General features: G+C 50.9%; 1 protein-coding gene across 3 annotated transcripts in view; it reads right to left on the minus strand.

The window, feature by feature from the left end:
• The window catches only part of ITGB4 (integrin subunit beta 4), a 62,163-nt gene extending 48,888 nt beyond the window's left edge, over window positions 1-13,275 (minus strand). For all 3 annotated transcript variants that reach the window (XM_078610881.1, XM_078610880.1, XM_078610879.1), the window contains exon 1: window positions 12,681-13,275. The gene's annotated coding sequence lies outside the window, so the exon portion shown is untranslated. The remainder of the gene's footprint in view (window positions 1-12,680) is intronic.
• Window positions 13,276-18,346: the final 5,071 nt, after the last annotated feature.

Genomic DNA, 18,346 nt, shown 5'->3' on the forward strand with positions numbered 1-18,346 from the left:
CGTTCATCCTACAAAGTCCCATCACAAGGGAGAAACACAACAAAATTAACATTTTTAAAACTCTATTTCCCTGTACAAGAATACGGGTAAACCGTACATTTTGACAGGTTATGGGCCTAATACAATTTAGAAGAACTGCCCATAGGTAGGAGCACACTTGAACTTACGATCACAACACGTGTTTTTTATAAGACGACTTAATGCAATTGTATACACCGGAGTGTATACAATGAACTAACACGGTAGAAACAGCTCCTTTATTGCGACGTCTTTGTACGCGTAAGGGTATATTGAGTAGGACCGTGCAAGGTTTGAAAGTTGGGTGCTATGTGAAATTCGCCGAGTGATATTCCCTGATGTGACTATTTCAACCTTTTCTGGACCTATACCTCACAAATCCGCAGTGACCACCCCTCCTCACTATATTGCAGCAGTGGATTGGAAAAATGTCCGTAAAATGTTTACGCGAGTCCAGGAATGATGTTGTAAACGATGAGCGTGATCGTGAAGTTGATCCAGGACTAATTAGCCAATAGATGCACACACCACAACGTGCGAATCGCTTTGTTGAAAAGCTCTTTCGTGGTGTCTATGTATTGCCCCGGCCTGCATGAAGCTGTTGTTGTTGTGATCGTTTCCAGCCATTTACAGCTCTGGATTAACGGGTCAATCGCTGCGATTTGACGTACAGTCGAGGGTCGGATTAAGGTTCTTGTGGGCGCTCGGCACTTCAGTTTCGTAGGCCTTGCGAGTGATAACTTTCTGCAATTGGTGCTGCTGATGCCCCATGTCACTACTACCGTCGCTGTCACAACGCCTTTGTCATCCCTAGCACCGCTCTCTAATGAGAGTGTGCGAAAAAACACATTTGAAGATGTTGATAATTCACTATGTTACACGATTTTTGTTCCTGGGTAGTAAGTGTTCTTTTCTAATTGCTTATGCCTCAAGAGCAGAGAAAATGTCTCTATTATTATTATTAATGGAGTGGATTAATGATTAACTTTGCTTTTGTGTCCTGGTCACAAAAGCAAAGTTTGTGGGGAATAAGCAATTAGAAAAGAACACTTACTACCCAGGAACAAGGAATATATATTTATATATTTTGTTACAGTGTTAATTTTGCAATGAAAAACATCTCTAAAAGTTCACCACCGGTGTTAATCTCTCTCAGCTTATGAATAAAAAAAGACGCACGACCACATATACACTGTGCCTATCCTTGTTATATAAAGATATTTAGATTTAAAGCTTTCCTGACTGCAGGGATTCTAATTCTTGGTTCTTTCGGTAAAGTCACGTAGAAGGGAAATAATAAAAATATAAAACAATAAAATTCTCACGACGTTTCGACTGCAACACAAGCAATCATCATCAGGTCTGAAATCCACAACAAGAACATTTTCTTGCTGTGGATTTCACACCTGATGATGATTGCTTGTGTTGCAGTCGAAACGTCGTGATAATTTTATTGTTTTATATTTTTATTTTTTCCCTTCTACGTGACTATACCGAACGAATCAAGAATATAAATATATTTATTCAGGAATATATCTTGGTTACATTTTTTTTTGCATACAAACAAAAAACACGGTCAAATGTTGATGCTTCGCAGGCCCTTTAGTTTCCCTCGGCCCTGGGCACATTGCCTACTGTGGCCTATGGGATAATAGGGCCCTGGTAGAAGTATGGTAAGTCGAGTGAGTGTACGACGGCCTGCGAGGTGTGACGGTGTTCACAGTTTAAGTTGCATTTATTTGGTATAGCCCTGTGAGCCATTCCGCTCTTGAATCGGGTGCAACCGCAACAAACAAAAAACAAAAACATGATCAAGAAAACATCTTAAAGTGACTATGCGCAAACAGAAAAATCCAGGAAGTCTTCCAGAAAAGCACCGTATATCAACGCTGTGTGCAAAAATCCCAGTGAGATGCAAGTCAAACAACAACAACAACAACAACCACAAGACAACTTAGATTAAAGCCATCATTCTAACTCCGTACTACAACAAACAAACATGGCCCAAGTCTTCACTTCTCACGACAGCCAGCTGAGCCAAAGGCTGTGTCACTCACAGCTGAGTTCTTACTCCATCTGTACAGAGGCCATCCAGTGTTTATACATCGTTGAGTTTCGATTTAAAGCTTTCGTGACTGCAGGGATTCATCTTCTTGGTTCTTTCGGTAAAGTCACGTAGAATGGAAATAATAAAATAATAATAATAATAAAACATCATCAAATAATTCTCACGACGTTTCGGCCACAACGCACGGCTGCTTGCGTTGTGGCCGAAACGTCGTGAGAATTATTTAATCATGTTTTATTTTTGCATTATTTTATTATTTCCATTCTACGTGACTTTACCGAAAGAACCAAGAAGACATCGTTGAGTGTTATTACCCCCCGCACCCCCATCCACTCAGATGTTTGGTATTTGTATCTGAAGGGAAGTGGGGGGGAGGAGCAGGACTGGCTAGGAACAGGTAAGAAGAACCCTTCTCCCTGCCCAAGCTGCCTCGCCTGTCATCACCACGTGGCGAGCGAGAGTGAGTGGCGAGAGAAAGGCATTGCAGCATGTACCTGGAGCGGCTTCTCAGGCACCGGCTGTAGCGGCTTTCGTTATTCACAAGGGGCCGTCCATAAATGACGTCACGCGATTTTGGACGATTTTTGACCCCCCCCCCTCCCCCTTCGTCACACGACGTCACGAAAAGTCAGACCCCCCCCCTCAAATATGACGTCACAAAGCTCTGCCCCCAAACCCCCCCCCCCCCAAAATAAAACATGCTTCAAATCGCTTTAAACTATTGTCATTGTAGTGCGTATTTAATGTGGAGCTGCACTCTGATGTTGTAGGCGAAAACATTTATTAAAAAGTTTATTTAATTAAGTAGAACGTGTTGTCTATATTTATTTAAAGTTGCGCATTTTGATGTGACGTCACATTTCTCACCACCCCCCCTCCTCGTCAAACAACGTCACAAAAGTCTGACCCCCCCCCTAGGTGCGTGACGTCATTTATGGACGGCCCCCAACACGATCTCATCACTCGATGACACAAGAGGACGACATTGAGCACATAACGACGACTGACTGCATCGTCTTGATTTGAAGCTGACTGTGTAGTAGTAGTAGCGGCGATAACGACGACGACAGTGGCTACCACGACCCCCACAGAGTCCCAGGACCCCCTCTTCTCGCCCCCTTCTCTCGAACTCTCTCGCAAGGTCCCTGAAGCTCCCAGATCCTCCCCCTCTTTGTTACACCCCACCCCGCCCCCCCCCCTCTTGTAGCCGCTAGTCGCATATATACAGGCAGTCCTCGACTTACGATGGAGATGCGTTACGACGACCCCATCGTAAGTCGAAAATTACGTAAGTCGGACCATCATAACTCGGGGACTACCTGTATATGGGTCTCTGTAGTCACCACGTGTCACGTGTCCTGTCTCCACAGTCGTAGTCACCATACGTCACGTGTCCTGTCTCCACAGCCGTAGTCACCATACGTCACGTGTCCTGTCTCTACAGCCGTAGTCACCATACGTCACGTGTCCTGTCTCCACAGCCGTAGTCACCATACGTCATGTGTCCTGTCTCTACAGCCGTAGTCACCATACGTCACGTGTCCTGTCTCTACAGCCGTAGTCACCATACGTCACGTGTCCTGTCTCCACAGCCGTAGTCACCATACGTCACGTGTCCTGTCTCTACAGCCGTAGTCACCACGTGTCACGTGTCCTGTCTCTACAGCCGTAGTCACCACGCGTCACGTGTCCTGTCTCTACAGCCGTAGTCACCACGTGTCACGTGTCCTGTCCCTACAGCCGTAGTCACCACGCGTCTCTTTTCAATGCACCGAAGCTCGAAGCAGGATTTGTTTAATTTCTTTCTTTCTTTCGGGAGCGCTGGATTTGAGACTCGAGCGGGAAAGGTGGCGGGGGACAGGAGAGAATTTTTTTGGAGGCTCGAGGCAGCGAGATGGCCAGGGCATTCTAACTTGACGAGCCACTCTCACCCACGCCCCCGATGGAGACGCGGAGTTTGGATAGTGTCGTCCGTTCGGCGTCGAGCAGCCTGCCTCAACGCGAACTTGCTCCCAAGTACTCCCAAATGCCGGCCCCTTGCCGGGCAAGGCGTTTGCGGGGTGGCTAAGCGTAGAGGGGGGTGATCGTGGTCACCATTCATCCCTTGGCATCCGCGGCTCGCGAAAGAACGGATCGCGTCCACCGATTTGTGGCGGTTGGCTACGTACGGCGCGAAAGAAGTTCAATGTACGTCCACCAGTGGTGGGTGAGGCGATGTCTGGACTGGTCAATGGATTCCTCAACGCATGCTGAGGAACCGGTCTGCCAGACTGTTTCGTATTGTCCACCACACTCTGCTCAACCACCACTATCACACAGTGTTCAACCACCACCACCACACTGTGTTCAACCACCACCACCACACTGTGTTTAACCACCACCACCACCACACTGTGTTCAACCACCACCACCACCACACTATGTTTAACCACCACCTCCACCACCACACTGTGTTTAACCACCACCACCACCACCACACTGTGTTCAACCACCACCACCACCACACTGTGTTTAACCACCACCACCACCACCACCACCACACTGTGTTTAACCACCACCACCACCACCACACTGTGTTTAACCACCACAACTGCAGATCCCAACACCGCTTCTCTTTCTGCTTCTTCCCACGCACTTGCTCCAGAGCGCAATCGCTTCATAACCTTTCTCGATTCAAGAAATGTTATTCGTTTCCCATTGCTAACCAGGGCAAACTTCGTTAATAATAATAACAACAACAACAACACGAGTACAGTAGCGCTCTGTTTGTTGCTGACCGCTTAGTCTACACCGAGCGAAACACGTTCCCGGCTGTTGGCTTCAGGATCTCGAGAGCTCTTGGCATCAAATGGGGGGACACGAAGCGACCTTTGCGACTGCTGCGTTGGTGGAGAGAGGTGATAGCGGCGAGCCGTGAGCCACGCCTGTTGCTCTCACCACTCACCCAGTGTCTCACTCCTTACCACACACTCAGTGTCTCACTCCTCACCACTCACCCAGTGTCTCACTCCTCACCCAGTGTCTCACTCCTCACCACTCACTACACACCCAGTGTCTCACTCCTCACCACTCACCCAGTGTCTCACTCCTCACCACTCACCCAGTGTCTCACTCCTCACCCAGTGTCTCACTCCTCACCACTCACCCAGTGTCTCACTCCTCACCCAATGTCTCACTCCTCACCACACACCCAGTGTCTCACTCCTCACCACTCACCCAGTGTCTCACTCCTCACCACTCACCCAGTGTCTCACTCCTCACCACTCACCCAGTGTCTCACTCCTCACCACTTACCCAATGTCTCACTCCTCACCACACACCCAGTGTCTCACTCCTCACCACTCACCCAGTGTCTCACTCCTCACCACTCACCCAGTGTCTCACTCCTCACCACTCACCCAGTGTCTCACCACTCACCCAGTGTCTCACTCCTCACCACTCACCCAGTGTCTCACTCCTCACCACTCACCCAGTGTCTCACTCCTCACCACTCACCCAGTGTCTCACTCCTCACCCAGTGTCTCACTCCTCACCACTCACCCAGTGTCTCACTCCTCACCCAATGTCTCACTCCTCACCACACACCCAGTGTCTCACTCCTCACCACTCACCCAGTGTCTCACTCCTCACCACTCACCCAGTGTCTCACTCCTCACCACTCACCCAGTGTCTCACTCCTCACCACTTACCCAATGTCTCACTCCTCACCACACACCCAGTGTCTCACTCCTCACCACTCACCCAGTGTCTCACTCCTCACCACTCACCCAGTGTCTCACTCCTCACCACTCACCCAGTGTCTCACTACTCACCCAGTGTCTCACTCCTCACCACTCACCCAGTGTCTCACTCCTCACCACTCACCCAGTGTCTCACTCCTCACCACTCACCCAGTGTCTCACTCCTCACCACACACCCAGTGTCTCACTCCTTACCACACACCCAGTGTCTCACTCCTCACCCAGTGTCTCACTCCTTACCACACACCCAGTGTCTCACTCCTTACCCAGTGTCTCACTCCTTACCACACACCCAGTGTCTCACTCCTCACCCAGTGTCTCACTCCTTACCACTCACCCAGTGTCTCACTCCTCACCACTCACCCAGTGTCTCACTCCTCACCACTCACCCAGTGTCTCACCACTCACCCAGTGTCTCACTCCTCACCACTCACCCAGTGTCTCACTCCTCACCCAGTGTCTCACTCCTTACCACACACCCAGTGTCTCACTCCTCACCCAGTGTCTCACTCCTCACCACTCACCCAGTGTCTCACTCCTTACCACACACCCAGTGTCTCACTCCTCACCCAGTGTCTCACTCCTCACCACTCACCCAGTGTCTCACTCCTCACCCAGTGTCTCACTCCTTACCACACACCCAGTGTCTCACTCCTCACCCAGTGTCTCACTCCTTACCACACACCCAGTGTCTCACTCCTCACCCAGTGTCTCACTCCTCACCACTCACCCAGTGTCTCACTCCTTACCACACACCCAGTGTCTCACTCCTCACCCAGTGTCTCACTCCTTACCACACACCCAGTGTCTCACTCCTCACCCAGTGTCTCACTCCTCACCACTCACCCAGTGTCTCACTCCTTACCACACACCCAGTGTCTCACTCCTCACCCAGTGTCTCACTCCTCACCACTCACCCAGTGTCTCACTCCTCACCACTCACCCAGTGTCTCACTCCTTACCACTCACCCAGTGTCTCACTCCTCACCACTCACCCAGTGTCTCACTCCTCACCACTCACCCAGTGTCTCACTCCTCACCACTCACCCAGTGTCTCACCACTCACCCAGTGTCTCACTCCTCACCACTCACCCAGTGTCTCACTCCTCACCCAGTGTCTCACTCCTCACCACTCACCCAGTGTCTCACTCCTTACCACACACCCAGTGTCTCACTCCTCACCCAGTGTCTCACTCCTCACCACTCACCCAGTGTCTCACTCCTTACCACACACCCAGTGTCTCACCACTCACCCAGTGTCTCACTCCTCACCACTCACCCAGTGTCTCACCACTCACCCAGTGTCTCACTCCTCACCACTCACCCAGTGTCTCACTCCTCACCCAGTGTCTCACTCCTCACCACTCACCCAGTGTCTCACTCCTTACCACACACCCAGTGTCTCACTCCTCACCCAGTGTCTCACTCCTTACCACACACCCAGTGTCTCACTCCTCACCCAGTGTCTCACTCCTCACCACTCACCCAGTGTCTCACTCCTCACCCAGTGTCTCACTCCTCACCACTCACCCAGTGTCTCACTCCTTACCACACACCCAGTGTCTCACTCCTCACCCAGTGTCTCACTCCTTACCACACACCCAGTGTCTCACTCCTCACCCAGTGTCTCACTCCTCACCACTCACCCAGTGTCTCACTCCTTACCACACACCCAGTGTCTCACTCCTCACCCAGTGTCTCACTCCTTACCACACACCCAGTGTCTCACTCCTCACCCAGTGTCTCACTCCTCACCACTCACCCAGTGTCTCACTCCTTACCACACACCCAGTGTCTCACTCCTCACCCAGTGTCTCACTCCTTACCACACACCCAGTGTCTCACTCCTCACCCAGTGTCTCACTCCTCACCACTCACCCAGTGTCTCACTCCTCACCCAGTGTCTCACTCCTCACCACTCACCCAGTGTCTCACTCCTTACCACACACCCAGTGTCTCACTCCTCACCCAGTGTCTCACTCCTTACCACACACCCAGTGTCTCACTCCTCACCCAGTGTCTCACTCCTCACCACTCACCCAGTGTCTCACTCCTTACCACACACCCAGTGTCTCACTCCTCACCCAGTGTCTCACTCCTCACCACTCACCCAGTGTCTCACTCCTCACCACTCACCCAGTGTCTCACTCCTTACCACTCACCCAGTGTCTCACTCCTCACCACTCACCCAGTGTCTCACTCCTCACCACTCACCCAGTGTCTCACTCCTCACCACTCACCCAGTGTCTCACCACTCACCCAGTGTCTCACTCCTCACCACTCACCCAGTGTCTCACTCCTCACCCAGTGTCTCACTCCTCACCACTCACCCAGTGTCTCACTCCTTACCACACACCCAGTGTCTCACTCCTCACCCAGTGTCTCACTCCTCACCACTCACCCAGTGTCTCACTCCTCACCACTCACCCAGTGTCTCACTCCTTACCACTCACCCAGTGTCTCACTCCTCACCACTCACCCAGTGTCTCACTCCTCACCACTCACCCAGTGTCTCACTCCTCACCACTCACCCAGTGTCTCACCACTCACCCAGTGTCTCACTCCTCACCACTCACCCAGTGTCTCACTCCTCACCCAGTGTCTCACTCCTCACCACTCACCCAGTGTCTCACTCCTCACCACTCACCCAGTGTCTCACTCCTCACTACACACCCAATGTCTCACTCCTCACCACTCACCCAGTGTCTCACTCCTCACCACTCACCCAGTGTCTCACTCCTCACCACTCACCCAGTGTCTCACTCCTCACCACTCACTCACACCCAGTGTCTCACTCCTCACCACTCACCCAGTGTCTCACTCCTCACCACTCACCCAGTGTCTCACTCCTCACCACTCACCCAGTGTCTCACCACTCACCCAGTGTCTCACTCCACACAGCCCTCACTACACACCCAGTGTCTCACTCCTCACCCAGTGTCTCACTCCTCACCACTCACCCAGTGTCTCACTACACACCCAGTGTCTCACTCCTCACCCAGTGTCTCACTCCTCACCACTCACCCAGTGTCTCACTCCACACAGCCCTCACTACACACCACAGCCCTCACTACACACTACATACACACTTAACGCCACACCTAATGCCACACACACGACTAAATACACCACACGTTCACGCACACAACACCACACACGACACAAACACACACACCTGGTCACGCCACCGCCACACGAACTATTTTATGTCTGTTGGGCTTGGTCACTTACACTGAAGATATTTTTTTTCTTAATTCTCGATCCAGTGTCGGTCGGCTGAGTGTTGTTGTATCACAAAGCCAAAGGCTAACCGCGCAGGAATGGAACGCACCCCGACATTTTCTGTGCTAATAAAAAAAAAACCCACACACCTGGATTCACTCACCTGCCCCAACGCGCAAGATTCCGTTTTCAGAGACTCGGCGTCAGCTCCTATCGGCGAGGGAGTTCGTCGATCGTACAACTGCGCGTGCACTCACGATTCTTTTTTAGTATAAATCCTCTGCTGGATGAGGACATCCCAGCACCTGCGCCTGTCCACGGCGCGTTATTGGCACCACACTAAACCGCTCTGCTCGGTGCGCGTCAGTCAAATGCTGGCTAGCACACACGTGGCAGCATAGAGGTGCAGTCCAACAATGGGTTTATTTGCTGTACAGCACTGTTACTGCCCACGACGCAGCGACGACGCCTATGACAGCCGGTTTGTGCACGGGGCGGTCGCCCATCCAAACACTATCCAGGCTTCAGACCTGCTGAGCTTTCGCGATGTGATGAGTGCGGTGTGAAATGGGGCCGGTTTGCTTGGAGGCAGCGCGTCAACGCAGCAAATCACTCGGAGGTCGCGACCGGCCGAGGAGACCTCAGGAACGGAGAGGTTGGGACGCAGGACGAGGGGCAGAGGAGTGGGAATTTAAAGGCTCAGAACAACAACAACAAGCGCCATTCGCCACGAAGTGGCGGTGACGTAACCACGGCGCTTGTACCAGGCTAGGTGCACGTTAAGGCCACGTGAAGTGTCGAACGCCCGCTGGCAGGAGGTCACGGGACAGACCCAACATGTGCCACGGGTCGACTGACCGAGATGAGTGGCCGATGGCACCACCTGTGGCCCCTACCGTGCCAACTCGCTGTGCTTTAGTCAGAACAACAACGATGCCAGAACAACACACAGACGGCAACACACACTACACAGCACTGACTTTAAACGTGGGGGGGGGGGAGGGATTTCTTCAGCCAATGCTATGATCCACATTGCTTGTGTTCAGTTGGTTGTCCTTCGCCCGCACCTTGGCTACGTGCGGTGCGAGAGAGCGTTCAACATACGGTGCACAGAAACACGTTTGTTCTTTTTGGGTTATGCCGCGCTGGTCGCCTTTATGGCAGAATGTCTCGTCATCAATCCTCCGTCACTTTATCTGGTAAAATAAAAAAATTAGTTTTTTTTGTTTTTTGTGTGATTTGATATTTTCTATACTTTGTGCTTTCTGACCCACCCCTCCTGGTCGTCTGTGAAAAAAAGTTTTATAGCTCATCGGATTTTATTTGCATTGTTTGTTGTTTCAACTTTCTGACCAACCCCTCCTGGACATCTGTGATAAAGAGCTTCATAGCTCATCGGATTCCACCCCCCCCCCCCGCAGTGTAAATAAAGATTCAGATTCTATGGACGGCCCTGGCTACGGGCAGTGTTGGTGCCTTCAAACCCCCTACGCGTGTTCAGGTTGCAGCCACCACCACCACGTCCCAGATGAGAGATGCCCTGCTCCTACAGCTATAGTCGTGGCTTCTTCCACTCATTTCTAGATTTGAAGCTTTCGTGACTGCAAGGATTCATATTCTTAGGTTTTTCCGGTAAAGTCACGTAGGTAAAAAAATTAAATTAATAAAAGTAAAATAAAAAATAAAATAAAAATCACGACGTTTCGGAGGCAACACAAGCTTCCGTCTTCAGGTGGAACCGTCACAGCACGATTGCTGTATCAAGTGAGAGGAATATTCTTCCACTCACCCTCGCAGCCCTGGCAGGTGCTCTCCCCAGCAAGTCCTTGCACAAATGGCTCTCCACTTTCTGTGCCACCTCGAGCTACGGGGTCGCCATGTCCGCGAGGCACAGATATAACCAGGACGTGTCACGTGGGACGAAGACGATCGTCACGATGCGTTCCGGAGGAGGAGGGGGGTAGAGTCAAGTCAAGTTGACTTTTGTTTACATTCGTGGTGGTGGTGGTGGCTTTTTGGCACAAATCTACCACTCAAAGCACCTGAATCACCTGAATACTCAACATAAAATAAATACGTGAACATTCTAAACAATGAGAAAATATATACTGATAAAGCATCTACAGTTGTTCTAAAGCAAGTTTTAAAAGCAAGTTGTGGCTGTATGATCGATCATACAGCCACAACTGGTCAAAAACAAAAAATTACACGAGAACAAAGACAAAGATCCCCTGTATAGCCTTAACAGACTGTTGGGGCAAGTGCTGTTAGCGAGCACCTATGAAGGCCGGCACGGCACACGAGGGGGTGGGTGGCCAGCACCTTCGCCCGACCGCCTTTGTCTCCCCAGTTGCGATGTTTACACACCGCACCAGGTACTCATTTGAGGCTGAGTCGACCTAGGGGAGGCCCAGGACCGGTTCAGATAATCGTCACTGGTGTTGGCCGTGAGCGGGAATCGAACTCGGGTCGCCGGGTTCGTAGCGCAGCGCGCTAACCGCTACACCACCGCTCCCCCCACACACAAACACCCACGCAAAGACAACATACACGTGAATAAATGCACACACACCCGCGCGCGCGCGAATGCATACCCACACAAACACGTGCAAATGCATAACATTAAGGTGGAAACTCGCATGCACATCCACGCACGCGTATAGCGTGTATGTCTAACTGCTTTCGCGTCGTACGTAGCCAACCGTGATAATAATCGGAGGTGAGGGGGGCAAGGGCAACAAACTAAACACAGAACTCAGTTCTAAAGAAATTAGTTTTTAAATCTGAAAGATTGAAAAGTGTGCGTAGCTCCAGTGGCTTCCGAATATCGCAAGGAGGAACGTTCCAGACGGCCGCAGATGCGCATCTGAAAGAGCGCGATGCGGTGACCGCCCCCTTGCAGTGACCGTCATGCACACACACACGTACACACACACACGCACGCGTACACACACACACGCACGCGTACACACACACACGCGCGCGCACGTACACACAGACACGCGTACACACACACGCGTACACACACGCGCACACGCGTACACACACGCGCATGCACGCGTACACACACACGCGTACACACACACGCGTACACACACACGCGTACACACACACACGTACACGCACGCACACACACGTACATACACACACGCGCACACACACACACGCGTACACGCACGCACGTGTACACACACACAGCAATTCACGCACATAGCTCCACTCGCGGTGTGTGTATACTGCATAGACTGTCACAAAAACAAAGGTCCCCCCCCACCTACCCTCTAGCACTCTGTTGGGGCAAGCGAGCAGCAGCGCCTGTGAAGGCCGGAACGGCGCACGAAGGGCGTGGGTGTCCAGCACAACGCCCGGCCGCCTTTGTCTCCCCAGTGGCGATGTTTTTACGCACCGCACCGGGTAATCATTTGAGGCTGAGTCGACCTAAGGGAGGCCAAGGACCGATTCAGATACTCGTCACCGGTGTTGGCCGTGAGCGCGAATCGAACTCGGGTGGCCGGGTTCGTAGCGCAGCGCAGCGCTAACCGCTACACCACCGCTCGCCACAGTCACGCGCACACAGACACACACACAGCCGTAATCACAACTCTCTCACACACACACACACCTCGCCTTACCTGTTGCGGGCCTCGAGCGAACGTTGTCGGCTCAAAGTTCCACTCCGCCTCTCGTCCCCCCGTGGATTCCTCCCCCCACCTCAGGCGAGACGGACAGGGAACGGAACGTCTCGATGGCCCCCGTGCCCAGCAGACGTGAGCGGCGCGAGTGGTAATCCCTCTCGCGCTGCCAGCGGAGGATGGAGGAGAGTGCTGGCGAGTGTCGAGAGGCAGACAGAGAACGAGAACGCGGGGACACTCCTCAAGAGACGACTTGGGGGGGGTGGAGGGGAGGAAGTCTTAACACGCTACTCGGGGCGAGGCGTTGACCAGCCCTGCGTGAGAGTCACGGAGACTCGGCCGTGCGCCCTCGATGGACACGTGCAGACACCGTCTCTCGGACGCTCCGGCTGGTGGGGGTGGGGGTCACGGGAAGCCTCCGGGCGCGATGGCACCACGAGCGCGCCGCGAGATGGAGACGCTTCGGGTGCTGCGTGGAGGCTCCGACGGGACGGGCGATGTTTGTCGGCAAGGCAAGCGTGGAGGCGGCTGGAGATGGAGGCTTTGGGAGTGGTGCGGTGCGCGCGCGTGTGTGTGAGCGTTACCTCTGTCACTCCGCTCCCCGCATGGCTCCTCCCCCCCCCACTCTTCCTCCGTTCCCCTGACTCAGGTTGGGGTCGCATCCCCTCCACCCCCCGGCTGCGCCTGGGGGGTGCTCGCTCACCCCTCGCCGGATACATCCACCGGGTTCAACCGCAGGTGTAGGGGATGACTCAGGTCCAGGCGGGAACTTTGGCGCACGCCGAGTACCACAGCTACTGCTGCTGCTGTATGCATGTTTTCAAGTTTTCAAGTTTCATTTATTAGGTGTAGCCCTGTGAGCCATTCGGCTCTTGAATCGGGTGCAACCGCAACAAACAAAAAAAACAAAAACATGAACAAAAAACATCTTAAAGTGAATATGTGACTGAGTGCAAACAGAAAATCCAAGAAAAGACAGCAAGATATTGCAGACAAAACACCGTTGAACTTCTTTCGCGCCCTACCTAGCCACGCGCGCTGTTACTTACAGAGGGGCGCCCTCAAGTGCCGCATGAAGCTAGTGCGGGGCCTGTAGCTATACGAGTGTTTACATTCTCTAGCAAATGTGCCGAATGAATTGATTAAAGCAATGCCCGACTGCTGATGAGACACTGACTGGCGAAACCGGTCCACCAATTCCCTGATACTGAATCAATGCCGTTGTTTGTCTGATAGGTTGTGGTAGAAATGCCTTTATATGCTTTATACGCGGAGAGCCAGATATACAAAGTAGACGTAATCTCTGCCCTTTCCCTGCGGTTAGTGATATCCTGCACAACGATGATCATGATTTTGTAATCAGTGTTAGATAATGTCGCGGCGAACGAGGACCATCATCTTAAAACGACGATCCTTGCCGATGCACCGCGGCGAGTTCAGAACGTTTTGGAGCAAGCTCTCGCTCAGCTGATGAGACACTGCATGAATTTCGATTTAAAGCTTTCGTGACTGCAGGGATTCATCTTCTTGGTTCTTTCGGTAAAGAATAGGTCTATCGAGAAGGCAGAGTCTGTCTTCTCGACAGACCTGTTCTTCACCTGAGGACGGCTACTTGCGTTGTGGCCGAAACGTCGTGAGAATTATTTTATTATGTTTTATTTTTATTATTTTATTATTTCCATTCTACGTGACTTTACCGAAAGAACCAAGACGATGAGACGCTGCATGTTGGAAACCGGCACAGGGGTTGCTTGTACTGCACCAATACTGCTGGCATTACGTACTGCCAGCAGGCTGTGTAGACCACACATATGCTGAGTGCCACAAACACACTCCAGTTGCTTTCAACTCAAACATCCAATGCTCTTGAAGTGTTTTCAAACGTTGCCGCAGCTACAGACCCAAAGACACGCCCCTCCCCTCCCAATAGTTTTCGGTTAAACACAAATAGAAGTGTAGGCAAAATTCATTTCTGCACCTACACACGTAATTACAAATGTGTATTAATCCACCATGCATTGAGATTATTTAGATTATGTTGGTGCTTGAAATGTCCAAATGATGGGGCCACTTTGTTGAGCTATTATTTGTTGCCAGGTCGCTTCTGATAAGTTAATGCTTCAGTGGGCTTTGCCTGGTAGGATGGGGATGGTTTAGTGTCGTTTTTGTTTGTGTGATTTACACCATTGGAACCTCATTTGCCCGTAACAAAATATGATGTTACTGGCAAATGAGGTTCCAATGGTGTAAATGCTTACCCCGAGCTCTCATACTCTGATGGTTCATTGTCCTTGAGTTGTGCGCCTTTTGGCGTCATCTGGTCCAACCCATGTGAGACTAGGCTCTAAGGAAAGCTGTCTCGGGTGTGGACCAATCAATTTCAAGGACAGTGCATACATTATCAGAGTTGTGTTTTTTGTTTGCATTCCGACTGCAGCTATTGTGGCCAATGCAAACATGACTCCTTGTGAAAAAAGGTGTCAGTTTTGTTGCCAGATTAAAGGGTAAAAAACCAATTATCATTTGTGTGATTTGTTTATCTTTCTTATAATTTGCACCACTATCGTGTGTTTGTACTGTTTGTTGTTGTAACGTTCTTACCCGCCCCGACTGGACATGTGAAAAAGAGCTTGATAGCTCATCAGATTCCTCTAGTGGCAATAATTATTCTGATTCTGATCATCAAGTAGCAATTTGTTTAAGCAAGCAAACTCTTGATCGTTTTCTTTCTTTCTGGGTCTCAACGGCAGAGTTGGGCTACAATTTAGAATGCGTTCTGTGTTTGCGTTGATATAACATATGAACGAGCCCATCTTCTCGAAATAAGTTCGACGTACGTACAACGGACTTTGCGATCATCCTGCAGTTGGAGAACTTGTGAAAAAAAGGACTGAGGGCTTTTACAACACCGTTTGAGTAGACATTCCGTGACACGCTAGAACACAGCAATTCATCAGCGCTAATATTACGACCACAAATAAAAACAAATACTTGTGTATTTCAAATCGTTAAGGCTTTCTTGACAATGTTCAAATATTCCCTGGGGCAAATTCCCCTGAAGCTAAACAATAGAAACAATTTCGATTTAAAGCTTTCGTGACTGCAGGGTTTCATCTTCTTGGTTCTTTCGGTAAAGTCACGTAGAAGGGAAGTAATAAAATAATAAAAATAAAACATAATAAAAGGCTAGACCCGTACTTATATTTCATTACGTGCAATTTGCTTGAACAACACAGGCAGGCAGAGGCGATTCCCTTCCAAAACTCTTGTTTCGTTGGGGGCGAGCGGTCTGAACCGGTCCCGGTGTAACAGGCCGTACTATACCCACAGGCCGTAGTATACCCGGGGTTAAAACGGCCTAGGCTAGATTATACCCGGGTATATTATGGCCTAGGCCAATTTATACTCTGGGGTATATTATGGCCGAGGCAAAATCATGCTCCTCTTGGCCAAATCATACCCCCATGATAGTAATAGTGTTGAGCGATATACACATGAATTACTAAATTTTTCCAACATTTTATTTAAAACTGTAAACGCATAGACTTTAATTGCTTCAACCAGAAAAACGTGAATAATAACCCTAACCCTAAAAATGCTTCAATTGATCAAATTGAGATTCTTACTTCCATTGATACGCTTTTTAGAAATCGTTTTAAGTTCGTTGTCGGCTGTTCTCTGTATGGATAATTTCCTTTGAACTTTCACATGGGGCATATTCTGGCCTGGAGGGGTATGGTCTGGCCCAGTCTAGTTTAAAGCCCCGGGGGGCATCGTTTAGCCTATAGGACACTTTATCCCCCCGGGTATACTCTGGCCTGGGCCAAACTATACACGGGGTTAATCGGGGCAGGGGTTATTCTAGCCTGTTACACCGGGTCCATCGTGACGTCCAACCGATCCGCACTGACCAGCGTGGTGAAGTATGGTCAAACAACCCCGACGACGAACACGGCACGGGCAGATCGTCATCCAACAGCGGGCCGATACACGGCCACACATTATTACGGCTAAATTCGCGTTCATTAAGAGTTGGGAGTGGAACGGTTGCACATGCAGCGATGTGTACCACTTCACTAGAAACCTGGCGACCTGAGTTTGACTCCCGGCCACGGCAGACACCGGCGGTTATTGATATCTAAACCTTCCGCTTGAAAAATCTGCACCGACCAGCGTGGTGAAGTATGGTCAAAACACCAACATGGCCTCATCATGCAGCAGCAGTGGAACAACGAAGGGTCTGTAAACTAGTGCAACATACTCTTTGGTTCTTTCGGTAAAGTCACGTAGGTATACAATAAAATAAATTAAATCACGACGTTTCGATTGCAACACAAGCAATCATCATCAGGTGGGCTCTACCGAAAGAACCAAAGAGTATATGGATCCCCCCTGCAGTCACGAAAACTTCAAATGAGTCCAACTATTTGTGTTCACGCTTCTAACAGTTAGACGGAGAGAATTACTTTTGACCCAGGTATACAGTTATGGTTATAGCGGGCGGCGGGGGTGGGCTGCTGGCAGGTGATCCATCCCTGCCCAGACCTCCACCTTGCACCCCGCCTCGCTGGTGGGCAGAGAGCCGTCGGCCCAGCCACGTGAATGTGTCTGTCGCTGCACGTTGCACCGCAGGAATGTGGCAGTGGGAGCGGGGAGTGGCGGGTGGGGGGTGGGTCTCCTGTGTAGCGGCAGCAGCAGCAGCACACGCCCCTGTCACACGGGCACGATCAGGAGGGAGGGAGGGAGGGTGACGCGAGTTGCGGTGCGAGATTGTGAGTCGTTGTGCGGGTCTGGTCTCCCCTCCGGCTACTTTCTCTCTCTCTGTCTCTCTCCCTCTCTGTCTCTCTCTCTCTCTGTCTCTCTCCCTCTCTGTCTCTCTCTCTCTCTTTCACCACACACACGTTGGTGATGTGCACGTTTCTTCGAACGCTGGGGAGCCGGAAAGGCCCTCTGCACCAGCGTGGACGGCACCCTCGTGTTCACCTTCTGAAGCGCTCGCTCGTCACCGTGGCGTGCGCGATGACACCACCACAACCACGTGGCTTTTATTTCGTGTTGTGCGCGGTGCTTTCAGCGCCACAGCGCGTCGATTTGTAGCGTTTGTTTTCTTTTGTTTGCTGGTGACTTTGTGTATTTCATATTGAAATCGCCTCCAGTGCTTTTGCTGCTGGCGGCAATAAAAGTTGTTTAAAAGTCAAAAGTCTCTCTCTGTCTCTCTCTGTCTCTCTTTCTCTGCGCGCACATTCCCCCACGTGGTCTTCGCTAGCACGGTGAACCCACAACCCCCCCGCTCCCAGCACGACACGATGACTGGGTTTGCAATTGAATGAAGTGAATGAGCGCATACGACGGAGACATCGCAGCGACACACTCCGCTCTTCCTGGGACGCTGGCTGTCTTGCTCGACCGCCTAAATCACCGCCACATGATTCCAGGAGTGGCCGTCGCTGAGAAGCAATTCTGCTTTGGAAAGCGGAGAATTTTCGTCAACCATTCTCATGACAAACAAAACAACTCAACACATCGATGTATAACATAAATCATGTATATGCTATTAAGAAGGGCCATTACCCAAAACGTCGCCTACTACATATTTTTGTTCATGTTAAGGCCGCATATTGCTCGTTCAGCACTGCAACAGCATCGCCGAAGAATTCGTTTCATCA

Source organism: Lampetra planeri, chromosome 35, assembly GCF_965212315.1.
Source record: "Lampetra planeri chromosome 35, kcLamPlan1.2.h2, whole genome shotgun sequence".
Classification (NCBI taxonomy): domain Eukaryota; kingdom Metazoa; phylum Chordata; class Hyperoartia; order Petromyzontiformes; family Petromyzontidae; genus Lampetra; species Lampetra planeri.